Genomic DNA, 26,244 nt, shown 5'->3' with positions numbered 1-26,244 from the left:
CACAGAGAATGGACACGAGACAACAGACAATGGGGGGTAGGGGTGAGAAATTTTTTTTAAAAAGCTACTTGTCACCTCTCAGCATTTCCAACATGACTTTCTCCTGAAAGCAAACTAAAGGCAGCTAAATCATTGGGGGCAGGGGCAATATGGAAATCTTTAAGACTGGAGTTATGGCAAGGAAGATGGTGAATACAAACAAAACAACCTACTTTTCAAGCACATGGAAATGGAAAATCTATGTATAAGTATTCACATGGATGACAACAGTATAGAAAACTTAGTAGAAGGAATATTACCCTATGCAAATAAAGCTTTACCAGCAACAACCATCAACATAGTCTTTAGCTGGCCATAGTATGTAGTTAAATAAATGAGAAACACTGCTTCACCACCACCACCACCAGGACTGCCATCCCGCCCCGCCCCCCGGCCCAAACATACAAACAGTAAAATGGATCCAAAGCTAACTTTATCCTCTTAACAGTTTCACATTTGGAATAGAGGAACTGCTGACATATTAGCACCACAATACACATGATTCTTAAATTAAGGGAATTTCATATCAAAATTCATAAAGAATTAAAATGCGCCAATAGCCACCTTTCTGTAATAAAAATGAGGCAAAACAAGTCATTTTGCTCAAGACCTTCTTAGAAGTTAGAATCATAGACAAGAATATCGTGGAGACTAGAAATTGTAACTTTTTGTACTTTACTGAAAAACCAAAAACATTTTGAAATCTCTGAAGAATGAGTAAAAATTAATGTTTAGATTAAGAATAATTAAGAGCTGTAAGTATCTGACCTGCAGACATTCAAACCACTGCAGTTTCAATGTAATGATTCCCACATAAAATAGGAGCTCTGGATGTTTAAAAAATTCCATGTGATGCTTAATTTTAAAGCCTGTGTTAATATGATGTCTAGTTTGGCAAAGCTATGTTTAGAATATTAACATACTCTCGGTTGTGTGTCTACCAATATAGTGCTAGAGGCTGGAGCTAGAGCAATCAGGCAAGAAAAAGAAATAAAATGCATCCAAATTAGAAAGGAAGAAGTAAAACTTTCACTATTTGCCAATGATATGATCCTATAACTAGAAAGTCTGGAAGAATCTAAAACAAATCTACTATAGCTAATAGAGTTCAGCAGAGTAGCAAGATAGAAGACTAATATGCAAAAATCAATAGTGATCCTCCGCTAACATGGAGGTGAAGAAGGTCAACCACCACACCAGGGACCCAAGAGTGCCTACAACTGAAAGCAGGAGAATTGCATCCATCATCCATACGGAATCTAAGTCCCCTCTTGATACAGATGTGGAGAGGACACAACCATTCCAGGGTCCACAGGATGGAGGAATAGAGTATGGATTAGAATGGACTTACTGATATTCTATTCATGAACTACTGTGATTAGTAATCGAAGAAAATGTAGCACTGATGTGGAAGAAGTGGCCATGGTAGCTGCTGAGCGTAGGGAGTGGGAAGAAGAGATGTGATGTGGGGCATTTTCAGGACTGGGAGTTGTCCTGGGTGGTACTGCAGGGACAGTTACCGGACATTGTATATCCTCCCATGGCCCACTGGGTGGACTGGGGGAGAGTGTAAACTATAATGTGGACCATTTACCATGTGGTGCAGCAGTGCTCAGAGATGTATTCACCAAGTACAATGAATGTCCCATGATGATGGAGGAGGTGGTTTTTAAGGGAGGAGTGGGGTGAGGGGGGTGGGGAGTATATGTGGACCTCATATTATTTTAATGAAACATTAAAAAAACAAATAAAGACCAAAAAAAAAACAATAGTGTTCCTATACAGTAGTAATGAGCAAACTGAGGTTGAAGGAGGGAAAATTTCCATTGACAATAGTGACTAAAAGAATCAAATATTTAGGAATAAACTTACCCAAGAACAAAAAAGACTTCTTTCCAGAAAACTATAATTCATTGCTAAAAGTAACCGAAGAAGACCTAAATAAATGGAAGAATATTCCGTGTTCCTAGATTGGAAGACTGACTATCCAAAGATGTCATTTCTATTCAAATCAATACACAGAGTCAACACAATCCCAATAAAAATTCCAACAGCTTTTTTAAAAAAAAGATTATTTATTTATTCTCCCACACTACCAAAACCTCCCACCCCGTTGTCTGCTCTCTGTGTCCATTCACTGTGTGTTCTTCTGTGTCTGCTTCTATTCTCATTAGGCAGCTCCGGGAATCGATCCTGGGGCCTTCCAGCGTGGGAGAGAGGTAATTACTCTCTTGTACCACCTAAACTCCTTATTCTTCCAGGTCTTCTTATTTTCTCTCCTCTATGTCTTTTGTTGCATCATCTTGTGGCATTAGCTCTCTGCATAGGTCAGGACTTCTGCACAGGGTAGCTTTCCTGTGCTGGGCAGCATTCCCACAGAGGGTGGCATTCCCGTGTGGGCCAGCACGCCTTGTGGGCCACATGGGGCAGCTTGCCCTCACCAGCAGGCACCGGGCATTGAACCCTGGACCTCCTATATGGAAGACAGGAGCCCAATGGGTTGAGCCACATCCATTTCCCCAACAGCCTTTTTTAAAGAAATGGAAAACCCAATTATCAAATTTATTTGGAAGGGTAAGAGCCCCTAATAGACTGAAATATCTTATAAAGGAAGAACAAATTTGGCGTACTCTCACTTCTGAACTTTAAACCATATTATCTAGCTATAGAGGTAAAGAAAAAAAAATGGTACTGGCATAAAGAAAGACATATAGACCAATGGAACCAAATTGTTAATACCTAGAATGCAAGTCACCAGAGAATAGAATGTGGTTAGAGAATGGAAAGTGGAGGTTTAATCTGTGTAAAATTGGTAAAAAGTGGTTTGTAAATGTTTAGAAATGAAAAGAAATGGTGAAAGTACATCATAGGATTTGTAATTAGTGGCACAAAAATATGGGAATAAGAATGGTTTAGCCTTATGTTGAGTGAAGCAACCCAGACATTGAAGGACAAATACTACATGACCTCAATGATATGAAATAAACAAGCTGCCCTAGATAGCAAGAGACTGAACGATAGGCTTGCAGGAAATCGGAGGGTGGAGGAAGGATATGAGCCGATGTCTGCAGGGGTGGAATTTAAGACGAGATGGTGGTAAGTATGAACACAAAGAAGAGATAAAAGGGGGGCAAGGGGTTGCCTTTGCTTGGGGCTTTGCGGGTTTGAGGGTGGCTGGGGAGGGACGGGTGGGTAACGTTGCCCAAAAGTGGGGAGAGGGAGGGGTAGCATACGAACCAGGAGAGGGTCAGGTGTTGGTGGAGAGTAAAATGCCGAGAAAATCATATCAAAATATAATAAAGAGGGTTACCTGTTTAGAATGCTCGGAGGGGAGGGTCTGATGCAGGACGGGCTCCTGGGGAATGTCTAAATGCTCATTCTGCCAGAGTGGGTGACACCATGGGGTAGAAACCCAAGTAGTGAGAGTGGGGGTGGACCCACATCCTGGGGAGGACTAATGCCATCCAATAGAGGGAACTGTATCCCTCGAGAGAAAGGGTGGCTCCCAGGGCATTGGGGCAGTTGAGCAAGTTAGGCCCTGAACACTATTCCATCTATCTCTGGAAGTGGCTCCTCAGGAAACGGAGGTTGGCTATCACTGAGGGCACTAAGGTGGAAGGGAAAATGGACGTTAAATGTGTGGAACCAAAGTAAATGGGGGGTAAGAGAGGAGTTTCTTGAGAGTACACAAGGATGGATATAAAACATGTAATATTACACCATAACATATAGGAGATGACAGACTGATAATGTAAACCATAATGTAAAACATAGGATAACTAAAAATGTAAAGAACTGTGTATCCTAAAGTATGCACCATAATGTAAATACAGATGTCACCTTGTTAGAAAGCTAATGTCTCAGACTCTGTACATCACTTTAAGTAAATATGATATGAATAGGGCGTAAGAGTATCACTGTGGAAGGGAAAAGGTTTTCTGGTGGATGTGTGGGAGTGCTGTATATTATATATATACATTGCTGTGGTCTAGGACTCCTGTGAAGAAAAGCTGAATAATTGGGGGGGGGGGGAAAAAAAAAAAAAAAGAAAAAGAAAAAAATAGGATGTGGAATTTTTTCAAGTCAACATTCTTTATCTAAGTTCTTTATCTAACTTTATCCAAGTTCTTTATCTATCCTTTAAACTCATCGCTATATGCCATTCCCTAGTAAGGGACCATGACATTATATTGGGCTTCAAATTTCGGGGAGTTCTGGATCACAGAGTGTTTCAACAATGGCAATGGAGGGATACTGGTATGGGATACCAATGACAGATGATATATGACTGACAGGGAGCTGTACAGAACATATGTCCAGGGTGCATGGTAATGTTTGGATATACTCATAGTGGCAACAATTAAAAACCACAGTAGGGGGGGTACTGGGTTCCCGGCCAGTGGTGCTCTGTCGTGGTCCCTAGGGGAGCAGCGACAGTCTCCCAGGTACAGTGGTGGGGACCGGGAGGGAGTGAGGGTTCAATAGTGAGCCCCTGATACTAATGACTATGCTTGTGAGCTGATAAACCCAAAATAATAACAAGGCCTAGAGCAACTTTGTGCCTGGGAATTTCCTTCTGTCAGCCTTCATGTTACTCAAATGTGGCCAGTCTCGAAGCCAAACTCAGCATGTAAATGCAATGCCTTCCCCCCAGCGTGGGACACGACACCCGGGGATGAGCCTCCCTGGCAACGAGGGACCACTATCAACTACCAACTGATGATGCAACTGGAAAATGACCTTATACGGAAGGTTCAATGCGGATCAGCAGAATATCCATGTCTACATAAAATACCATGACTTTAAAATGCTGTTTGACCTAAAGTAAGGGGGAAATGGAAAGGAGAAATGAGTTTATATGGCTACGAGTTTCTAAAAAAGAGTCTGGAGGCTGGCAGAAGGTTTGCCCTCATGCACAACTGAGCAGAGTCAGAGAGACAGATAAAGCAGATACAACCCCCAGATATTGGTTCCTTTGAGGGCTAAAGAGACCCATGGGAGTTATGGTCATGGCCGATGGGGTTAACTACCAGGGCAGATGGCCCCTCTTTGGAAATGGTGTTTATGTGTGATGAATCTGGACTCAGATGGGATCTCCCTTCATAAGACTTTCATGCTAATGTGCTGGAGGTGCAGTTAATGTTGGGGTTTAAGATATATTTAGGGGATTTGAATCTCTGGACTGACAATGTGATAGCCAGATCCTGAGCCTCAACAGACTCCAGCACCTACAATCTGATTTATTGGACTTACCACACTCAGCTAAGATGGAGGTGAAGAAGGACAACCACCACACCATGGAGCCTAGAGTGATTACAACTGAAAATGGGAGGATTGCATCCAGCATCCAGGTGGAATCTGAGCCTCCTCTTGACATAAAGGTGCAATGGACACAACCAATCCAGTGTCCACATAGAAGAGGTGGCATTGGATTGGGAAAAGTGGACATAATGGACAAAGGGTATGGGGAAAGGCAGGAAGAGATGAGAGGTGGAGGTGTCTTCGGGACATGGAGCTGCCCTGGATGGTGCTTCAGAGGTAATCACCGGACATTGTAAATCCTCACAGGGCCTACATGATGGAATAGAGGAGAGTATGGGCCATGATGTGAACCAATGTATATGAGGTGCAGAGGTGCCCAAAGATGTACTTACCAGATCCAATGGATGTGTCATGATGATGGGAACGAGTGTTGTTGGGGGGGGGGGGAGAGGGGGGGGTGGGGGGGTGGGGTTGAATGGGACCTCACATATATATTTTTAATGTAATATTATTACAAAGTCAATAAAAAATAAAAAAATTAAAAAAAAAAAAAAAAAAAAGAATGGTTTAGGGGAAGCGAACTTGGCCCAATGGATAGGGCATCCACCTACCATATGGGAGGTTCATGGTGCAAACCCCAGGCCTCCTTGACCTGTGTGGAGTTGGCCTATGCACAGGGCTGATGAGCGCAAGGAGTGCTGTACCAAGCAGGGGTGTCCCCTGCACAGGGGAGCCCCACATACAACGAGTGCACACTGTAAGGAGAGCCACCCAGTGCGAAAGGAAGTGCAGCCTGCCCAAGAATGGCACCGCACACACGGAGAGCGGACACAAGATGATGCAACAAAAAGAAAACACAGATTCCTGGTTCTGCTGACAAGGACAGAAGCAGTCACAGAAGAACACAGCGAATGGACACAGAGAGCAGACAACTGGGGGGGGAGGGGAGAGAAATAAATAATAAATCAATAACTCTCAAAAAAAAAAAGAATGGTTTAGAGTTTATTGGGTTTCTTCTTTTGGAGGAATGAAAATGTTCTAATATTGATTGACTTGATGAATTCACAGCTCTGTGGTATAAAAATTTCACTGATTGTACACCTTAGATAAATTATATGGTTTATGAACATAAAAATAGTATAGTGTGTTGGGAGAAAAATACAGCACATGTTGATATGGACTACTGTTAGTAATACTTTGATGATGCTCTTTCATAATTTGTTACAAATGTTTTAAAAGAATGCAAGAATCGAGGACAAGATGGCATCGATTTAAATGTGCACTCATCACTTCTCTCACAAAAAAAAAGGCTGCAGTGAGGGTAAAATCCTGCTTGAGTGAGCTTTTCTGGGAACCCACAGAGCAGGAGGCTTCAGGATATCAATCTGAAGAGAGCTGGACAAAGAGATAAATTGTTCAAGGTAAAACCCTGAGTTTCTAGTTCGAGAGGCTGGAAACTGCAGGACAAGAAGGCTAAACCCCAGGCTTAAGTCAATAAGCCACTCAGAACACCGACTCCCAACTCCCACTGGCCACCCAGTGGGAGGGAGCATTCTCTCAAGCTTTCTTGAGAGTGGGAGGGTTCCGGTAAAGGTTGGAGAGGGGATTCCTTTCTGTAGGTCTGTTTACCTGAACCCCCTTTGAGCTTTGAGGAGCACACCAGATGACTCAAGGTGGAAGCAGGAAGAGGGAAGAGACAAATCTGCTGAGGCACCCAGATTTATATAGCCAACCTGCTAGAGAGGAACCTCACCTGGGAAAGAATTGAGTCAGATGCTTGTGAGCCTATATGCCTGAAATAAGAACAAGGCCTAGAGCAGCACTGTGCGTAGGAATTTCCTCCTGACAGCCTTCATGTTACACAAATGTGGCCAGTCTCGAAGCCAAACTCAGCATGTAAATGCAATGCCTTCCCCCCAGCGTGGGACATGACACCCGGGGATGAGCCTCCCTGGCACCGAGGGATCACTACCAAGTACCAAATGATGATGCAACTAGCAAATGACCTTAAATTAAAGGTTCAATGCGGATCAGCACAATATCCCTGTCATCATATAATAACATGACTTTAAAATGCTGTTTGACCTAAGGTAAGGGGGAAATGGAAAGGACAAATGAGTTTATATGGCTATGAGTCTCTAAAAAAGAGTCTGGAGGTTGTCAGAAGGATTGCCCTTATGCACACCTAAGCAGAGTCTCAGAGACAGATAAAGTTGATACAACCCCAGGTATTGGTTCTTTTGAGGGCTAAAGAGACCCACAGGTTCTATGGTCATGGCAGATGGGGTTCACTGCCATGTCAGATGGCCCTTCTTTGGAGCTGGTGTTTCTGCATGATGAAACTGGACTCAGATGGGATCTCTTTTCACAAGGCTTTCATGCTACTTTATTGGAATTGTAGTTAGTGTTGGGGTTTAAGATATATTTAGGGGATTTGAATCTCTGGACTGACAATATGATAGCCAGGCCCTGAGCCTCAACAGGCATCAGCTCCTACACTCTGATTTATTGGACTCACCCCACTCAGCTAAGATGGAGTTGAAGAAGGACAACCACCACACCATGGAGCCTAGAGTGCCTACAACTGAAAGCAGGAGGATTGCATCCAGTATCCATGTAGAATCTGAGCCTCCTCTTGACATGGAGGTACAACGGACACAACCAATCCAAGGTCCACATAAAAAAGGTGGCATTGGAGTGGGAAAAGTGGCCATGGTGGCTGATGGGTATGGGGAATGGCAGGAAGAGATGAGATGTGGAGGCGTTTTTGGGACTTGGAGTTGCCCTGGATGGTGCTTCAGGGGCAATCACTGGACATTGTAAATCCTCCCAGGGCCCACTGGATGGAACGTGGGAGAGTATGGGCTATGATGTGGACCATTGACCATGAGGTGCAGAGATGCCCAGAGATGTACTTACCAAATGCAATGGATGTGTCATGATGATGAGTGAGTATTGCTGGGGGGGGAGTGGTGGGGTGGGGGTGGTGGGGTTGAATGGGACCTCATATTTTTTTAATGTAATATTTTTACAAAATGAATAAAATTAAAAAATAAAAAATAAATAAAAGCAAAAATAAATGTGAATATGGGGGAAAAAAAAGAATTGAGTCAGGTAATTGAATAGTTGGTGCTGAAAACTAACAAATATCAACTCCCCTAAGGGAGGCAGGCAGTTAGAAGCACTTAATAAGCTTCCAAGAGCATATGTGGGGATCCCTGGGAGGAAAGCATGGTTCAGAAGAGGGTTCAGAGTCTCTTTTCTGCAGCAAATTCAGTCACTAGGGTCCCATTTGAATTTCAAAAATGAACTAAATTTCACCAGAACAGTGGAGGGGAGATTCCCTCCCACAGGCTGTTGAGTCCCCCTGCCATGGGAGAGAAAGCAGTAAGAACAGAAAGGAGGCAGGGACAGACCCTGCCTGAGGGAAAGTGACTAGATAGCTTTCTGAAGAGGTAACTGACCCAAAGAGAAAGTTTCACTCAATAGAGGAGTTTCTGCCTTGAATATTTGAGGTCCCTAGCTCAATTCCCGGCTCCTCTTAGAACAGTGATCCACTGAGCTATCGAACACCCAGCTGATACTTTAGGACAGGGAAAACATAGACACATTTCTGCTAATTTCTCTTGGGTCTCTTATTTTTCCTAATAAAAAGGTTACTTTTTAAAAGAAAATTTAACTTAACTTACTCATTAAAACCCACTTCAGGGAAACGGACTTTGGCCCAGTGGTTAGGGCGTCCGTCTACCATATGGGAGGTCCACGGTTCAAACCCCGGGCCTCCTTGACCCGTGTGGAGCTGGCCATGCGCAGTGCTGATGCGCGCAAGGAGTGCCGTGCCACGCAAGGGTGTCCCCCGCATGGGGGAGCCCCACGCGCAAGGAGTGCACCCGTGAGGAAAGCCGCCCAGCGTGAAAAGAAAGAGCAGCCTGCCCAGGAATGGCGCCGCCCACACTTCCCGTGCCGCTGACGACAACATAAGCGAACAAAGAAACAAGACGCAGCAAAGAGACACCAAGAACAGACAACCAGGGGAGGGGGGGAAATTAAATAAATAAATAAATCTTTAAAAAAAAAAAAAACCCATTTCAAAACCTGCAGAAGGATCGGAATTCTAGGAAATTTTTTGAACATGATAAAGAGTATATATGAAAAACCTACAGCCAACATCGTTTACAATGGTGAAATCCTAAAATCCTTCCCTCTAAAGTCAGGAACAAGACAAGGATGCCCACTATCTCCCCTTCTATTTAACATTGTCTTAGAAGTACTTGCTCGAGCACTGAGGCAAGAAGCAGATATAAAAGGCATTCAAATTGGACAGGAAGAAGTCAAAATTTCATTATTTGCAGATGACATGATCTTATACAAGAAAACCCTGAGAAGTCTACAACAAAGCTTCTAGAAGTCATAAATGAGTTTAGTAAAGTCGCAGGTTATAAGATCAATGCGCAAAAAACAGTACCATTTCTGTACACCAATAATGAGCAAGATCAGGAGGAAATCAAGAAACAAATACCATTCACAATAGTAAATTAAAAAATCAAATACCTAGGAATAAATTTAACTAAAGATGTAAAAAACTTATCCACTGAGAACTATACAAGACTGTTCAAGGAAATCAAAGAAGACCTAAATAAATGGAAGAATATTCCCTGTTCACGGATAGGAAGACTAAATATTATTAAGATGTCTATCCTACCAAAACTGATCTACACATTCAATGCAATCCCAATAAAAATCAACACAGCCTTCTTTAAGGAACTAGAAAAACTAGCTATGAAATTTATTTGGAAAGGAAAGAGGCCCCGAATAGCCAAAGACATATTGAAAAAGAAAAACGAAATTGGAGGAATCACACTACCTGACTTCGAAACATACTACAAAGCTACAGTAGTGAAAACAGCATGGTATTGGCATAAGGAGAGACACACAGACCAGTGGAATCGAATTGAAAGTTCTGATATAGAACCTCATATATATAGCCATATAATATTTGATAAAGCCACCAAACCCTCTCAAATGGGAGAGAAAGGCCTATTCAACAAATGGTGCCTGGAGAACTGGATATCCATATATAGAAGAATGAAAGAGGATTACCATCTCACACCTTATACAAAGATCAACTCAAGATGGATCAAAGAACAAAATATAAGAGCCAAGACCATAAAGACCTTGGACAGCAGGGTAGGGAAACATCTACAAAACCTTGTAATAGGAAATGGCTTCATGAACCTCACGCCAAAAGCACAAGCAGCAAAAGAACAAATAGATAAATGGGACTTCCTCAAAATTAAAGCCTTCTGCACCTCAAAGGAGTTTGTCAAGAAAGTAAAAAGGGAACCCACACAATGGGAGAAAATATTTGGCAACTATATATCTGATAAGGGACTTATAACTTGCATATATAAAGAACTCCTATATCTTGAAAATAAAAAGATAAACAACCCATTTAAAAAATGGGAAAAAGACTTAAACAGACACTTCTCCGAAGAAGAAATACAAATGGCAAGAAAGCACATGAAAAAATGTTCCAAATCTCTAGCTATCAGGGAAATGCAAATCAAAACTACAATGAGATACCATCTTACACCCATAAGATTGGCAGCTATGAAAAAAACAGAAGAATACAAGTGCTGGAGAGGATGTGAAGGAAGGGGAACACTCATCCACTGCTGGTGGGAATGCAGAAGGATCCAACCATTCTGGAGGACAGTTTGGCGGTTTCTCAAAAAACTAATCATAGATTTGCCATATGACCCAGGAATACCACTGCTGGGTATGTACCCAGTAGAACTGAAAAGAAGGACAAAAACCGATATATGTACAGCAATGTTCATAGCAGCATTGTTCACTATCGCCAAAAGTTGGAATCAACCCAAATGCCCATCAACAAATGAGTGGATCAATAAAATGTGGTATATACATACAATGGAATACTACTCGGCTGTAAGAACAAATACACTACAAACACACGTGATAACATGGATGAATCTTGAGAACCTTATGTTGAGTGAGGCAACCCAGGCATTGAAGGACAAATACTACATGACCTCAATGATATGAAATAAGCAAGCTGCCTCAGAGAGCTAGAGACTGGAAGATAGCCTTACAGGAAATCGGGGGGTGGAGGAAGGATGTGAGCCGAAGTCTGCAGGGGTGGAATCTATGATGAGCTGGCGGTAAGTGTGAGCACAAAGAAGAGATAAAACGGGGGCAAGGGGTTGCCTTGGGTGGGGCTTTGCGGGTTTGAGGGGGGCTGGGGATGGGCGGATGGGTAATACTGCCCAAAAATTGGGGGGAGGGAGGGGCAACATACGAGCATAGGAGAGTGTCATGTGTTGGTTGAGAGTAAAATGCTGAGAAAACTGTATCAAAATATAATTAGGAGGGTTACCTGGTTAGGATGCTCAGAGGGGATGGTCTGACACGGGACGGACTCCTGGGGAATGTCTGAATGCTCATTTTGCCAGGGTGGGTTGTACCATTGGGCAGAGACCCAAGTAGTGGGAGTGGGGGTGGACCCAAATCCTTGGGAGGACTAATGCCATCAAAAAAGAGGGAACTGTATCTCTCGAGAGGAAGGGTGGCTCCCAGGGCATTAGGGTAGTTGAGCAAGTCAGGCCCTGAACACTGTTGCAAGTATCTCTGGACGTGGCTCCTCAGGAAATGGAGATTGGCTGTCGCTGTGGGCCCCAAGGGGAGAGGAAATAGGATGTTGAATGGATGGAACCAAGGTAAACGTGGGGGTAAGAGAGGAGTTTCGCGAGAGTACACAAGGACGGATATAAAACATGTAATATTACACCAAAAACATATAGGGGATGACAGACTAATAATGTAAACCATAATGTAAAACATAGGATAACTAAAAATTTGGAAAATTGTATATCCTAAAGTATGGACCACAATGTAAGCACAGATGTCACTTTCTTTGAAAGCTATTGTCTCAGAGTCTGTACATCAGTTTAAGTAAATATGATATGAATAAGTTATAAGATTATCGCTGTGGAAGGGAAAAGGTTTTATGGTGGATGTGTGGGAAGACTGTATATTGTATATATAAATTACTGTGATCTAAGGCTCTTGTGAAGAGAAGCTCAATAATTAGGAAAAAAGAAAAGAAAAAGATAGCATGTAGAATTTTTCCAAATGAATACATATTCTATATCTAACCTTTAAACTCATAGCTATATTCCATTTTACTAGTAAGGGAACCTGACATTATATTGGGCTTCACTTTTCAGGAAGTTTTGGATCACAGAGTGGTTCAACAATGGCAGCGGAGGATTACTGGTATGGGATGTTATTGACAGGTGATATATGGTTGACAGGGAGTTATACAGGGCATATGTCCAGGGTGCATGGTAATGTTTGGATATACTCATAGTAGAAATAATTAAAAACAACAGCTGGGGGGTACTGGGTTACTGGCTGGGGCGGCGGGGGACTCTGTCGTGGTCCCTAAGGGAGCAGCGGCAGTCCCCCAGGTGCAATGGTAAGGACCAGGAAGGAATGAGGGTCCAACAGTGAGCCCCTGATACTAATGACTATGCTTGTGAGCCTATACGCCTCAAATAAGAACAAGGCCTAGAGCAGCACTGTGCCTAGGAGTTCCCTCCTGACAGCCTCCGTGTTACTCAAATATGGCCAGTCTCGAAGCCAAACTCAGCATGTAAATGCAATGTATTCCCCCCAGCGTGGGACATGACACCCGGGGATGAGCTCCCTGGCACCGAGGGATCATTACCAAATACCAGCTGATGATGCAACTAGAAAATGACCTTGAATTAAAGGTTCAACGTGGACCAGCAAAATATCCCTGTCTACATATAATAACAAGAGTTTAAAATGCTGTTTCACCTAAATTAAGGGGGAAATGGAAAGGACAAATGAGTTTATATGGCTATGAGTCTCTAAAAAAGAGTCTGGAGGTTCTCAGAAGGATTGCCCTTATGCACACCTGAGCAGAGTCTCAGAGACAGATAAAGTAGATACAACCCCAGGTATTGGTCCTTTTGAGGGCTAAAGAGACTCACAGGTTCTATGGTCATGGCAGATGGGGTTCACTGCCATGCCAGTTGACCCTTCTTTGGAGCTGGTGTTTCTGCGTGATGGGGCTGGACTCAGATGGGATCTTTTTTCACAAGCCTTTCATGCTACTTTACTGGAATTGTAGTTGGTGCTGGGGTTTAAGAGATATCTAGGGGATTTGAATGTCTGGACTAACAACATGATAGCCAGGCCCTGACCTCAACAGACTTCAGCTCCTACACTCTGATTTATTGGACTTACTCCACTCAGCTAACATGGAGTTGAAGAATGTCAACCACCACACCATGGAGCCTAGAGTGCCTACAACTGAAAGCAGGAGGATTGCATCCAATATCCATGTGGAATCTAATCCCCCTCTTAACATAGGTGTGCAATGGACACAACCAAGCCAAGGTCCACAGGAAGGAGTTATACAGTAAGGATCAGAGTGGACTTAATTATATTCTATTCAAGAACTATTGTGGTTAATAATCGAGAAAATGTGTCATTGATGTGGAAAAAGTGGTCATGGTGGCTGCTGGGTGCAGGGAAGGGGAAGAAGAGAAGAGATGTGGAGGCATTCTCGGGACTTGGAGTTGTCCTGGGTGGTGCCCCAGGGACAACTGCCGGATGTTGTATGTCCTCCCATGGCCCACTGGACAGAACGAGGGAAAGTGTGGGCTATGGTGTGGAACACGGGACATGGGGTGCAGCAATGCCCAGCCCAGACGCAATGGATGTGACATGATGATGGGGGAGAGTGTTACTGGGCATAGAGTGGTGGGGTGGGGGTGGTGGGGGCGAATGGGGACCTCATATTTTTTTTAATGTAATATCTTTTATAAAAATGAATAAATTTGCATAGAATTTGGAAAAAAAAAAAAAGACCAACCATAGATTATGATGGATGTAGGGTGAAATGACTGAATACCTGAAAGTAACTTCTTTGTTCCCCTTTCTTTCCCTGTTGCTAGGATACAAAGGAAAGAAGTATAAGTAAATTTGACAGTAATGAGATGCAACCCTCTCCTGGTGCCAGATTTCGTTTCTTGTGCTCAAGAAAATGCTGCTGGAGAAATGAAGTGTGAAAACCAGCTTCAACCAGTTGGCCAGACCTGCACAGAGGAAGCCCCTGGCTGTCCTCACTTAAATTTGCTTAATTAACATAGTAAAATTCCCATCCCAGGGTGGAGTTATTCACTCTTTTTTTGATTATGCAATGTATGTGCAAGATTTCCTGAACGTACTAATCATACAATTACATAACTATCTATGTATGTTCATCCATATGCATAAAAAGTTAGCCGGCCTTGGCTCCTTGTCTCTGCAGACACAATAAATGTGAGTTTTACCTAACTCTCATGTTGAAGTTTTCTTCTAGCCATCTCTGGTTATCCATAAAGGTCCTGCTTTGAGGCCCAACAATTTGATGACTCTGCCAGGACCAAAATAAATAAAAACGGTAACCAGAGAACACTTTCGATGTGGACTGCTGAGAGGGTTGTCCACACCAAGACATCCCCAACTCCAGTGGCCACTTGGGATTTCCTGAGGACTCAGGGTTTGCCCAGGGCAGAACCCCTTTCCATCCACCGATGGAACCAAGGCTCATGAGATTATGACAGAGGACAGGTTCAGTCTCCTTCCCTTGGTAGGTGAGTTTGTTCCTTTAGTCATCATTTTTGGTTTTCAGCTGACTACAAGTTAGCACTGGTTTACCCTTGCTAAGGTAGCAAAGGTTTGGTTGTAGCAGGAGAGGTTTCATGAGTTTCAGTCCTACTCACTTGTTCCCTTAAAGGAAAGCCCACTGCCTTTTGTGCCTTTGTTTTGGCTGCTATTTCTCTCTCTCTCTCCTTTTCTGCCATCATGGGGAATGAGGCATCAGTACCTGAATGCTCACTACTAGGATGCATCCTGAAAAACTGGTCTAAATTTGGTGGATCTAGGTTACAGAACCATAAATTGATAATTTTTTGTAATGAAGCATGGCCTAGATACAGATTAGATGACAGAGAAATTTGGCCAGAAAATGGATCTTTGAATTTCAATACTATATTACAATTGGCCTTGTTTTGTAACAGGCAAAAAGAATAGGCAGAAGTCCCATATGTTCAAATCTCTTTTGGGTTCTGGAAAGATAAGGAGACAAGAAAGAATTATGAGCTAATGTTGTGTGGGTCCCCTTCAGCCCTGGTTATGAAAACTGTTAAGGTCCTGGGATCTCCTCCCTTAGAACAGAGTGATGAACATGGAAACTTAACTACCACACCACCTCATTATTCTGGACCGCCTCTGCCTTCTCCCCCACCAGAGCCACTGCAAAAACCCACACTTCCCTTGGAGGCATCAGGCCCTCATTCCCTCCCACAAGGGCCTTCCCTCCAATATCCCTCCCATACTCAGAGTGGAGCTGGAGCTGTTTTACCCAGAGTAGCCCCTCAACCCAAAGGAGACTGTAGGTCAGTTTCCGCTCCAGCAAGTTCCAAACAGAATTGATGATCAAGGATGGCCCCAAGTCCTACTTTTGGTCCATACTCTGTTCACCACCTAGGACTGGTTTAATTGAAAAAATAACACTCCAGCTTACCGTGAAGACCCTGAGAAAATAACAACCCTGTTTGTTTCCATTTTTGCTACACACAACCCCATCTGAGCTGATATATAAGCCCTTATGAACATCCTCATCACCCCTAAGATGTATAGTTCTCAAGAAAGCAAAACAGGAAGCCAAGGCATTACAGCAGGAAGCACCTCAAAACCCTTTTTACACCCCCCAAAATGAGGCACTCCCTGAAACCGATCCTGATTGGAATCCTAGTGGCCAAAGCCATATGAACGACCTTGACCCTTATAAGGTCTGTATTCTTGCTGGGTTGCAGAAAGATGCTCCAAAGCAAAAATCAATTACGAACTTACAGGAGGTCCAACAAGAAATGCAGGAAAATCCCTCTGCTTTTCTTAAGCATGTTTTTATTGCTTTTCACAGGCATGCATAGACCCAGAAATGCCTGAAAATGTGTGTATGGTAATAAATTTAACCTTTATTAGCTAAAGTGCCTCTGACATTCATCAGAAATTGCAGAAGTTAGATGGAGTAGCCTGGTATGCCTATCTCACAATTGGTGGAAATAGCCTTTAAATTGTGCACAAATAGGGACCAGGCCATGAATAAAAAACAACAGAAGCAGATGGAAAGCAAGTGGAGCTGTTAGCAGTAGCAATAACACAGAGAGAGGCCAAGGCATGTGGGCAATCTTGGGCATGAAAAGCCAGGATGGCAGGTGCTTTCTGAGAGCCCAACCTTAGGAACTCAACAGTGGGCCTATTGCAAAGGTGAAGGCCACTGGAAAAAAGAGTGCCCCAAGTTAAAGGCAGGAAAACCCCAAGTGATGGTAGCTGGGGAAACCCACAGTGACTCGGAATGACAGAGCCTGGAGCTCAGAGACTGGAACTTCCCACCCAGTATCCCCATCTCAGAACAGGAGCCCTAGGTAATTGCAACAGTGGGAGAGAAGCAGGTCAAGTTTCTTGTGGATGTAGGAGCTACTGACTCAGTAGATAATGAACAGCTAGGCCCTCTTACTAAAATGGAAACTACTAATTGGAAATCAATGACATAAAAGAATGAAGCACCACAAGAAGCATGTTGAGGCCTCTACTTTCCTAACAATAAAAGTGACCCACTCATACCATTAAAAAAGAAGAAAAAAGGAAACTACTGTTTCTGAGACCATGAGAAAAACTTCACAACCACAGTTTTTAGCCTCTTTAAGGTGCCAGATCGGGAAAGATCAGGTCTGCAACCAATTCCTCTATATGCCTGAATGTCCAATTCCCCTTTTAGGAAGGGATCTTATAGCTAAATTTCAAGCAGAAATCACTTTTTAAAAAGGATACCTAAATTTGAGAGTCCCAACAAACCAAACATGGGCTCTCCAGGCTGCCCTCTTAGCCGAAGCAGGAGGAGAACATGAAGGGAACAATAACAAGTACTCCCTTCAAAGAGACTCTCAGGTAAATGTAGTGGTTTGGGCAACAGGACTCCCCAGCCATGCTGCATGTGCAAATCTGGTAAAAATACAGTTAAAACCTCACACTTAGCCACCTAGCCAGTCAGCAGTACCTGCTACCTTTTTTTTTTTTTCATTGTTGTATAACAATATTTTTCTTCTTTATTTCCTTTTAAATGTTACATTCAAAAAATATGAGGTCCCCATATACCCCCCACCCCACTCCTCCCACATCAACAACCTCTTCTATCATTGTGGAACGTTCACTGTACCTGGTGAATACATGTTGGAGCACTGCTGCACCATATGGACAGTGGTCTATACTGCAGTCTATACTCTCCTCCATTCCGCTACCTTTTAAATAAAAAATGGAGTTAACTCCAATAACTCAATGACTACTGGCTGTGGGACTGATCTGAACTTCAGATCACCATACAACATTCCAGTTCTACCTGTTCTAAAGCCTGGTACAAGTAGAGAGCATTGGTTTGTCCAGGTTTTAAGGGCTATAAATAAGATAGTTGAAGATACCCATCCAGTTGTACCAAGCCCATACACCTTGCTTACTACCCTAAATGCAGAAAATGGTTTTCAGTATTAGATTTAAAGGATGATTTCTTTTGCATTCCTCTATTCCTCTGTACAACTCTCAACAAATTTTTGCCTTTGCATGGGAAGAACCAAGTACAGGATATAAGCAACAATATACATGGACTGTGTTGCCTCAAGGGTTCAAAAATTCCCCAACCATTTTTGGTGAATAATTAACCCAGGACTTGAGAGAGTGTGTTATGTTAAATGGGCAATATCTTCAGTACTACATTTTAATTGCAAGCCCACTCAGGAGGAATGTATAAAAGAAACAATTGAGATGCTAAACAGTTTTGCAAACTTAGGATACAAGATCTCAAAAAGTAAACGCACAGTTGGTTCAGAAATCTGTCCACTATCTTGGGTTTGAATTAAAGTAAGGGACAAGGACCCTGACTATTGCTAGGGTAAAAGCTATTTTAGAAAAAAGCAGTCTAAAGAGTTGTTGCAAGCTGTGGAGATTTTTAGGCATGGTTGAATTCTGCCGAGTTTGGATTCCAAATTTTTGTTTAATAGCTAAACCCCTGGAAAAGCCAGGTTAGAAACTTCCAAATATTGTTTATGATTGGTATCTAAAGATGGATTTGATTGGCAATTGCCATAAAGAATCTGGAGCCCAATGTGCCATATATTAACAACAACAAAAAAAAAGGTGTGCCACATACTACAAAATATTTAAGAATTCATGTAGTTTGCAAGAACACTCGTTAAATAAATTAGTGATATGCAATAAAAAAAAATAGATAAATCCCTGCATGCAGCTTTGATTGGTGGGGATGCAGAGCTCCTGCAGTGGACCTCTGAATGTGACCAAGCTTTTCACCAACTAAAGAGGGAACTAGTGAGTGCCCCTACCCTGGGATTACCAGATCTCAGAAAGTCTTTTAATTTATTTGTTCATGAAAGACAAGCTGTAGCCCTTGGAGTATTAACCTAGAAATTGGGAGAAGAGCATCATCTGGTAGCATACTTCTCTAAATTGCTAGACAATACTGCAAAGGGATAGCTGGTATGTTTAAGAGCCATTGGGGGAAACGGACTTGGCCCAGTGGTTAGGGCGTCCATCTACCACAGGAGAAGTCCGCTGTTCAAACCCCGGGCCTCCTTGACCCGTGTGGAGCTGGCCCATGCGCAGGGCTGATGCGCGCAAGGAGTGCCCTGCCACGCAGGGGTGTCCCCCGCGTAGGGGAGCCCCACATGCAAGGAGTGTGCCCCGTAAGGAGAGCTGCCCATAGGGAAAGAAAGTGCAGCCTGCCCAGGAATGGTGCCGCGCACACACGGAGAACTGACGCAGCAAGATGATGCAACAAAAAGAGACACAGATTCCCGTGCCACTGACAACAACAGAAGCAGACAAAGAAGAACACACAGCAAAAATGGACACAGAGAACAGACAACTATGGGGGGAAGAGGAGAGAAATTTAAAAAAAATAAATCTTAAAAATAAAAAAGATTAAGTGCTAATTCTCATCTGAAACCATGGAGGCAAGAAGGCAGTGGTATGGCATAGTTAAGGTACTAAAAGAAAAAAAAAAACTTCCAGCCAAGAATTTTCTATCCAGGAAAGCTAGCATTCAAAAATGAGGGAAAGTTCAAAATATTCAGAGATAAACAGAAATTAAAGTCTGTCAACAAAAAATATGTCCTTCAAGAAATACTAAAAGGAGTTCTGCACGTTGAAAGGAAAAAACAGGAGAGAGAGGGCTGGAGGAGAATGTAGGAAAGAAGATTATTGGTAAGAATAACTGAAAGATAAAAAGAGGAAAACAACATATGACATCATTAATCTAAAGAAAATATGGCTAATGTAAGTAATTCCTTGACAGTAATAACACTGAATGTTAATGAATTAAACTCTCCTATCAAGAGACACAGGTTGGCAGAATGGAGAAGGAAATAGGACACATTTATATGCTGCCTACAAGAAACTCACCTTAGACCTAGGGATGCAAGGAAGTTGAAAAGGAATGGTTGGGAAATTTTTTTGCATGCATAAAATAACCAAAAATGTGTGGAAATAGCTATACTAATATCGGACAAAACAGACTTTAAATGCAAAACTATTGTAAGAGACAAAAAAGGCCATTATATATTAATAAAAGGGGTAATCTATCAGGAAGAAAGAACAATCATAAATATTTATGCACCTAACCAAGGTGCCTCAAAATACATGAGGCAACATTGAAAAAACTAAGTGGAGAATTATATGCCTCTACAATTATGGATGAATTTGTACAATTTGGATGCTTTTATGTTCTATAATTATAATGGGGGACTTTAATACACCATGATCACCATTAGACAGAACATGTCGACAGAGTATCAATAAAGAAACAGAGATCTTTAAGTAATAAATTAGACCCTTTCCTCAGCTGCCACTAAGGAGCTCAGTTCTTCTGAGGAAACTAAGGCTACATTGAGGAGAAGCCCTCACTTCATCTGGCAACAAGCACTGCACTTGGCACTCACCCGCACAACAGCCTCCATCTCCAAGCTTGCCTGCACCTATTTGGCCCTAATACTCCATGATGATGAAATCACTATCACAGACAATAAGGTCAATGCCCTCATTAAAGCAGCTGGTGTAAATGTTGAACCTTTCTGGCCCAGCTCATTTGCAAAGGCCCTGGCCAATGTCAACATTAGGAGCGTTGTCTGCAATGTAGGGGCTGATGGACCTGGACCTGCACCTACAGCAGGTGCTGTACCAGCAGGAGGTCATGTCCCCACCACCACTGCTGTCCCAGCTGAGGAGAAGAAAGTGGAAGCAAGGAAAGAAGAATCTGAAGAATCAGATGATGACAAGGGCTTTGGTGTTTTTGACTAGATCCCTCTTTTGTACAATGTTCAATAAAGAGCTGAACTCTTAAAAAATTAATAATAATACATTAGAAGATCTATACTTAATAAATATAAGCAAAACATTACACCCAAACACAGCAGGATATACATTCTTCTTGAGCACACACGGATCATTCTCCAGGATAGAGCACATGCTAGGCTGCAGAACAACTCTCAGCAAATTCAGAAAGATTGAAATTATACAAAGTAATTTCTCTGACCACAATGGAATGAAGCTGGAAATCAGTAAGGGACAGAGAAGCAAATTAGGCAGAAAGATATGTTAGTTAAACAATAAACTCTTAGACAATCAGTGGGTCAAGTTGGAAATTGGAAAAGAAATCAGTAACTATCTTGAAACAAATGAATATGATAATACAACCTATCAAAACCTATGGGATGCAGCAATAGCACTGCTGAGAGGAAAATTTATAGCCATAAATGCCTAATTAAAAAAGAAGAAAAAGCTAAAATCAAAGATCCAACTGCACACCTGGAGGAATTAGAAGTACAACAAAATAATCCCAAAGCAAGTAGAAAGAAAGAAATAACAAAGATTACAGCAGAGTTAAATGAAACTGAAAATAAAAAAGCACTTGAAAAAAATTAACAAAACCAAAAGCTGTTTTTTTTTTAAGAAGATTAATAAAATTGACAAACCCTTAGGTAAACTAACAAAGGAAAAAAAAGAGAAGATGCAAATACATAAAATCAGAAATGAGGAAGGGGATATCAACACTGACCCCACAGAAATAGAGTATCGAAAGAGGATACTTTGAAAAATTATATGCCAACAAGATGGATACTTAGATGAAATGGACAAATTCCTAGGAACACACAAGTACCTGCCTTGATGAAAGAAGAAACTAATGAACTCAACAGACCAATCACAAGTAACAAGACTGAATTAGGGAGGCAGATGTGGCTCAGGCAATTGGGTTACTGTCTACCACATAGGAGGTCCAGGGTTTCAAGCCCAGGGCCTCCTGGTAAAGACAAGTTGGCCCGTGTGGTGAGCTGGCCCACATGGAGTGCTGGCCTGCATGGAGTACTGCCCCATGCAGGAGAGCTGGCCCATGTAGGAGAGCTGGCACAGCAAGGCAACGCAACAAAAAAAGACACAGAGGAGAGATAATGAGAGACTCAGCAGATCAGGGAGCTGAGGTGGTGCAGGAGAATGATCGCCTCTCTCCCACTCTGGAAGGTCCCAGGATCAGTTCCAAGAGCTGCCTAATAAGAATACAAGCAGACACAGAAGAACACAAAGCTAATGGACACAGAAAACAGACAATGGAGGAAAGGGGGAGAAATAAAAATTTTTTTTAAAAGATTGAATTAGTCATCAAAACTCTCCCAAATAACAAGAGCCCAGGACCAGATGGCTTCACAGGTGAATTCTATCAAACTTTCTGGAAAGAACTAACACCAACCTGTTTAAACTCTTCCAAAGAATAGAAGTGGAGGGCATACTGCCAAACTCATTCTATGATGCCAACATCACCCTAATTCCAAAGCCATACAAAGACACCACGAGAAAGGAAAACTATAAATGAATCTAATTTGTGTAGAATTGGCATAAAGGTTGTTCATAAAACTTTAGAAATGAATAGAAAAGGTGAAAGCACAACATAGTGCTTATAACAGTGATAATATATGGGTATGACAGTGTTTAAAAGAGAAAGTCTAAGGTCATGTATATTAATAGAAGGAAAGCAAAAACATGTAACACGGGACTGTATAGCATAGAGAAACCTCATGTGAGACAGGAGTATGTGTAATATTGAACATTTAAGAACATGTTTCTTTGAAATAGAACAAATGTGTTATAATGTTACAAGTGATAATATCAGGATAAAATACAATCAAAGCAAACTATGGATAATAGTGTATAGCAATATATTAATAATCTTCCATTAAGGATAAAAAAAGGAAATGAAAGAAACTAGGCAAAAGATACTACATAACGTTTGACTCCATCAATACAAAATATAAATACAAATAAATTAGAGAGACAGAAACAGAATAGCAGCTATGCTTGGCAGAGGAAGGATGGAGAGATCAAGAAGTGATTATTGGGAGGGGGCAAGATAGCGGCTGAGTGAACATCCCTGTTAGGGTCTTCTGCAGGGAATCGGCTGGGCGGCGTTGGAGACTCTTTGGGACCGGATTGTTTCGGGATTTTTGCTGGTCCGGAGGTGTCTGGACATCGATTTGGAGGGAAGGTAACAGAGAGGATCCGTCTGTGAAATATACACGGAGATCCCAGCTACCTGTAGAGGATTCCCTCCTTGGGTAGGCGGAGACGAGCCATCTAGCCCCGCTCGGTGGGGCTGAGCCAGGCCGGGCCGCAGCGGCGGACGCCGGAGCCGAGCTGGGCTGCGCCGGCGGCAAGCGGGGCGGAGCCGCGCCGCGACAGCGTGCGGAGCCGGGCAGGGCCGATTCAGGCCACGGCGGCGGACGGCGGACGCCGGAGCCGGGCCTGGGCCACTGTAGCGAGCGGAGCCGGGCGCAGCCGGGCCGGGCCGCGGCGGCGCACGGAGACGGGCGGGGCCGGTCCAGGCCGCGGCGGCGGGAGGTGGACGCGGGAGCCGGCTGGGCCGCTGTAGCGAGCGGAGCTGGGCGGAGCCAGGCCAGGCCGCGGCGGAGCCGGGCCTGCGGAGGGGTTTCTGTTCTTTGTTTTTTTTTTTTTTTTTTCGGAGCATCTGCAGTACTGGGGAGTTCGTGGGCCCTGGGCGGCCTATTGGGGGTTTGTGGGAAGGGAGGTGCTTGCAGACCCATTTGGGCAGACAGACGGGGGTTTTAGGGCAAAGCGGGGGGAAGTTGTTCTTTTAGATAGTGTTGCAATTGTGACACGTGTATACCTGTATCTCTCTTCCCCCTATCCGTTCCCCACCGTTTGCCCATCCTCTTTTTCTTTCTTCCTTTCTTCTTGTCTTTCTTTTTTCTTTATTATAATTAGTTTTTTTGTTTTTTGGTTTTCTCTTTCCCTCTTGTCCCTCATCTTCCACTTATTTTATTTTAATTCAAGTATACAATAGGTGCTACAGGGAACACCTCACATTTGCTGGGGTTTTCCCATCCTCCACTGTCTCATTTCTGTGTGAACTGATTTAGGCTACCTACACTATCCCCCTTCCCCTGCATCTTGATATCCACTATCATCTACTGTCTCTCCTATATTCCACCCCCCACCTCCTGTTCTTTGATCCACAAAGTGTCTAACTCTTAATTTCTAATACCTTTGTTCTGTTTTCTGTCTGTTATCCACTCTTGAAACTATTACCTTTCTTTTCTTTTTCCCTCTCTCATGAAAACAATAGCTTTGTAGTTCATACCATATTCCTCCCATATTCAGTCATCTACTTCATAAAAGGTACTCTACCTACAGCTATAACTCTATACAATCTACACGAATCTAACCTACATCCTCCCAGATCTCATATTCTTGCTTTGTTAACATACATCACCAATACTACTTTACACTTTTCCCTTGCTTACACAATTGCCTTTCCCAAACACTAATACTTTCCTCTAAAGTGAGCTTAACCAACAACAAGTAACTAGAATAAGAAGAAAAAAGTGACAAAGAGAAGATATAACACCTATGCAAAAATAACAACTAATTAACCTCCAAGAGCAGACAAAGAAGCTAAGGAACTGATTAAATTCGTCAAAATAAAGAGATGACCAGAAAGCAACAAAAATCTACAAACCAAACCAATAATCAGGAAAACATGGCTGAATCCAATCAACAAACCAATAATCACGAAGGGGAGCAAAACTTGGCACAAGCAATGAAAGATCTCAGAACATTTATCACCGACAAATTTGATGCAGTAATGAAAGAGGTTAACAACATGAAGACATCACTTGGAGGGGAAATTGCAGACATACGCAAAAACATAACAGATATGATGGGAATGAACACCACAGTTCAAGAAATCAAAAATACACTTGCAGCAAATATCAGCAGACTAGAAGAGACAGAGCAGAGAATTAGTGGTGTGGAAGACAGTACATCAGAAATCAAACAGATAGTAGAAGGGGTTAATAAGAAGATAGAAAAAATCCAATTAGGATTTAGGTACCTGAATGACAATGCAAAACGCTCAAACATACGTATTATAGGCATTCCAGAACGTGAAGAGAAGGGAAAGGGGTCAGAAGGAGTGTTGCAGGAAATAATGGCTGAAAACTTCCCAAATCTACTGAAAGACACAGATGTACATATCCAAGAAGCACAGCGCACTCCACAAGTCATAAACCCCAACAGGCCCACCCCAAGACATATACTTGTCAAATTATCCAATGCTCAAGACAAAGAGGAAATCCTAAAAGCAGCAAGAGAAAAGAAAACCATCACATACAAGGGAAGCTCAATTAGATTAAGTGCTGATTTCTCTTCTGAAACCATGGAGGCAAGAAGACAGTGGTATGATATCGCCAAGGTACTAAAGGGGAAAAAAATTTCCAACCAAGAATACTCTACCCAGCTAAACTAGCATTCAAACATGATGGAGAGTTCAAAATATTCGCAGACAAACAGAAACTGAAAGAGTATACCAACAAGAAACCTCCCCTTCAAGAAATTCTAAAGGGAGTTCTGCAGGAAGAAAGGAAAAAACAGGAAAGGCAAAGTTGGAGGAGAGTATAAGACCAACAACAACAACAAAAAAGACAAAAAAAAATATACAAACAAAATATGACAAACACAAATCCAATCAAAATATGGCTAACACAAATAATTCCTTGATATTAATAACACTGAATGTCAACGGATTAAACTCACCTATCAAAAGATTCAGACTGGGACATTGGATAAGGAAATATGACCCATCCATATGCTGTCTACAAGAGACACATCTTAGACCCAGAGACGCATGGAGATTGAAAGTGAATGGCTGGAAAACAATCATACAAGCTAACAATAACCAAAAAAAGGCAGGAGTAGCTATATTAATATCAGACAAAATAGACTTTAAATGTGAAACAATTGTGAGAGACAAAGAAGGATACTACATTTTAGTCAAAGGGAAAATCTGTCAAGAAGATCGAACAATCATAAATATCTATGCCCCTAACAAGGGTGCCTCTAAATACGTCAGGCAAACGCTGGAAAAACTAAGTGAAAGAATAGATACATCTACAATTATAGTGGGGGATTTTAATACACCACTATCAACTCTGGACAGAACATCTCAAAAGACAATCACCAAAGAAACAAAACATCTGAATAGTATATTAGAGAAGCTCGATCTAATAGACATATATAGATCGCTACACCCAAACACAGCAGGATATACATTTTTCTCAAGCGCACATGGATCATTCTCCAAGATAGATCATATGCTAGGCCACAAAGAAAGGCTGAACGAATTCAGAAAGATTGAAATCATACAAAACATTATCTCTGACCACAGTGGAGTCAAGCAGGAGATTTGCAAGGGACAGAAGCCCAGATTTCACA

General features: G+C 42.3%; 1 protein-coding gene and 1 pseudogene across 2 annotated transcripts in view; one reads left to right on the top strand and one right to left on the bottom strand.

The window, feature by feature from the left end:
* ATP7A (ATPase copper transporting alpha) overlaps positions 1 to 26,244 on the bottom strand; it is a 307,559-nt gene that overhangs the window by 182,512 nt on the left and 98,803 nt on the right. The gene's annotated exons all lie outside the window — the stretch shown is intronic.
* LOC139438124 (transcription termination factor 1, mitochondrial-like) overlaps positions 20,609 to 26,244 on the top strand; it is a 35,131-nt pseudogene continuing 29,495 nt past the window's right edge.

This window comes from Dasypus novemcinctus, chromosome X, assembly GCF_030445035.2.
Source record: "Dasypus novemcinctus isolate mDasNov1 chromosome X, mDasNov1.1.hap2, whole genome shotgun sequence".
NCBI classification, from domain to species: domain Eukaryota; kingdom Metazoa; phylum Chordata; class Mammalia; order Cingulata; family Dasypodidae; genus Dasypus; species Dasypus novemcinctus.
This window is presented reverse-complemented; position numbering and strand designations above follow the sequence as displayed.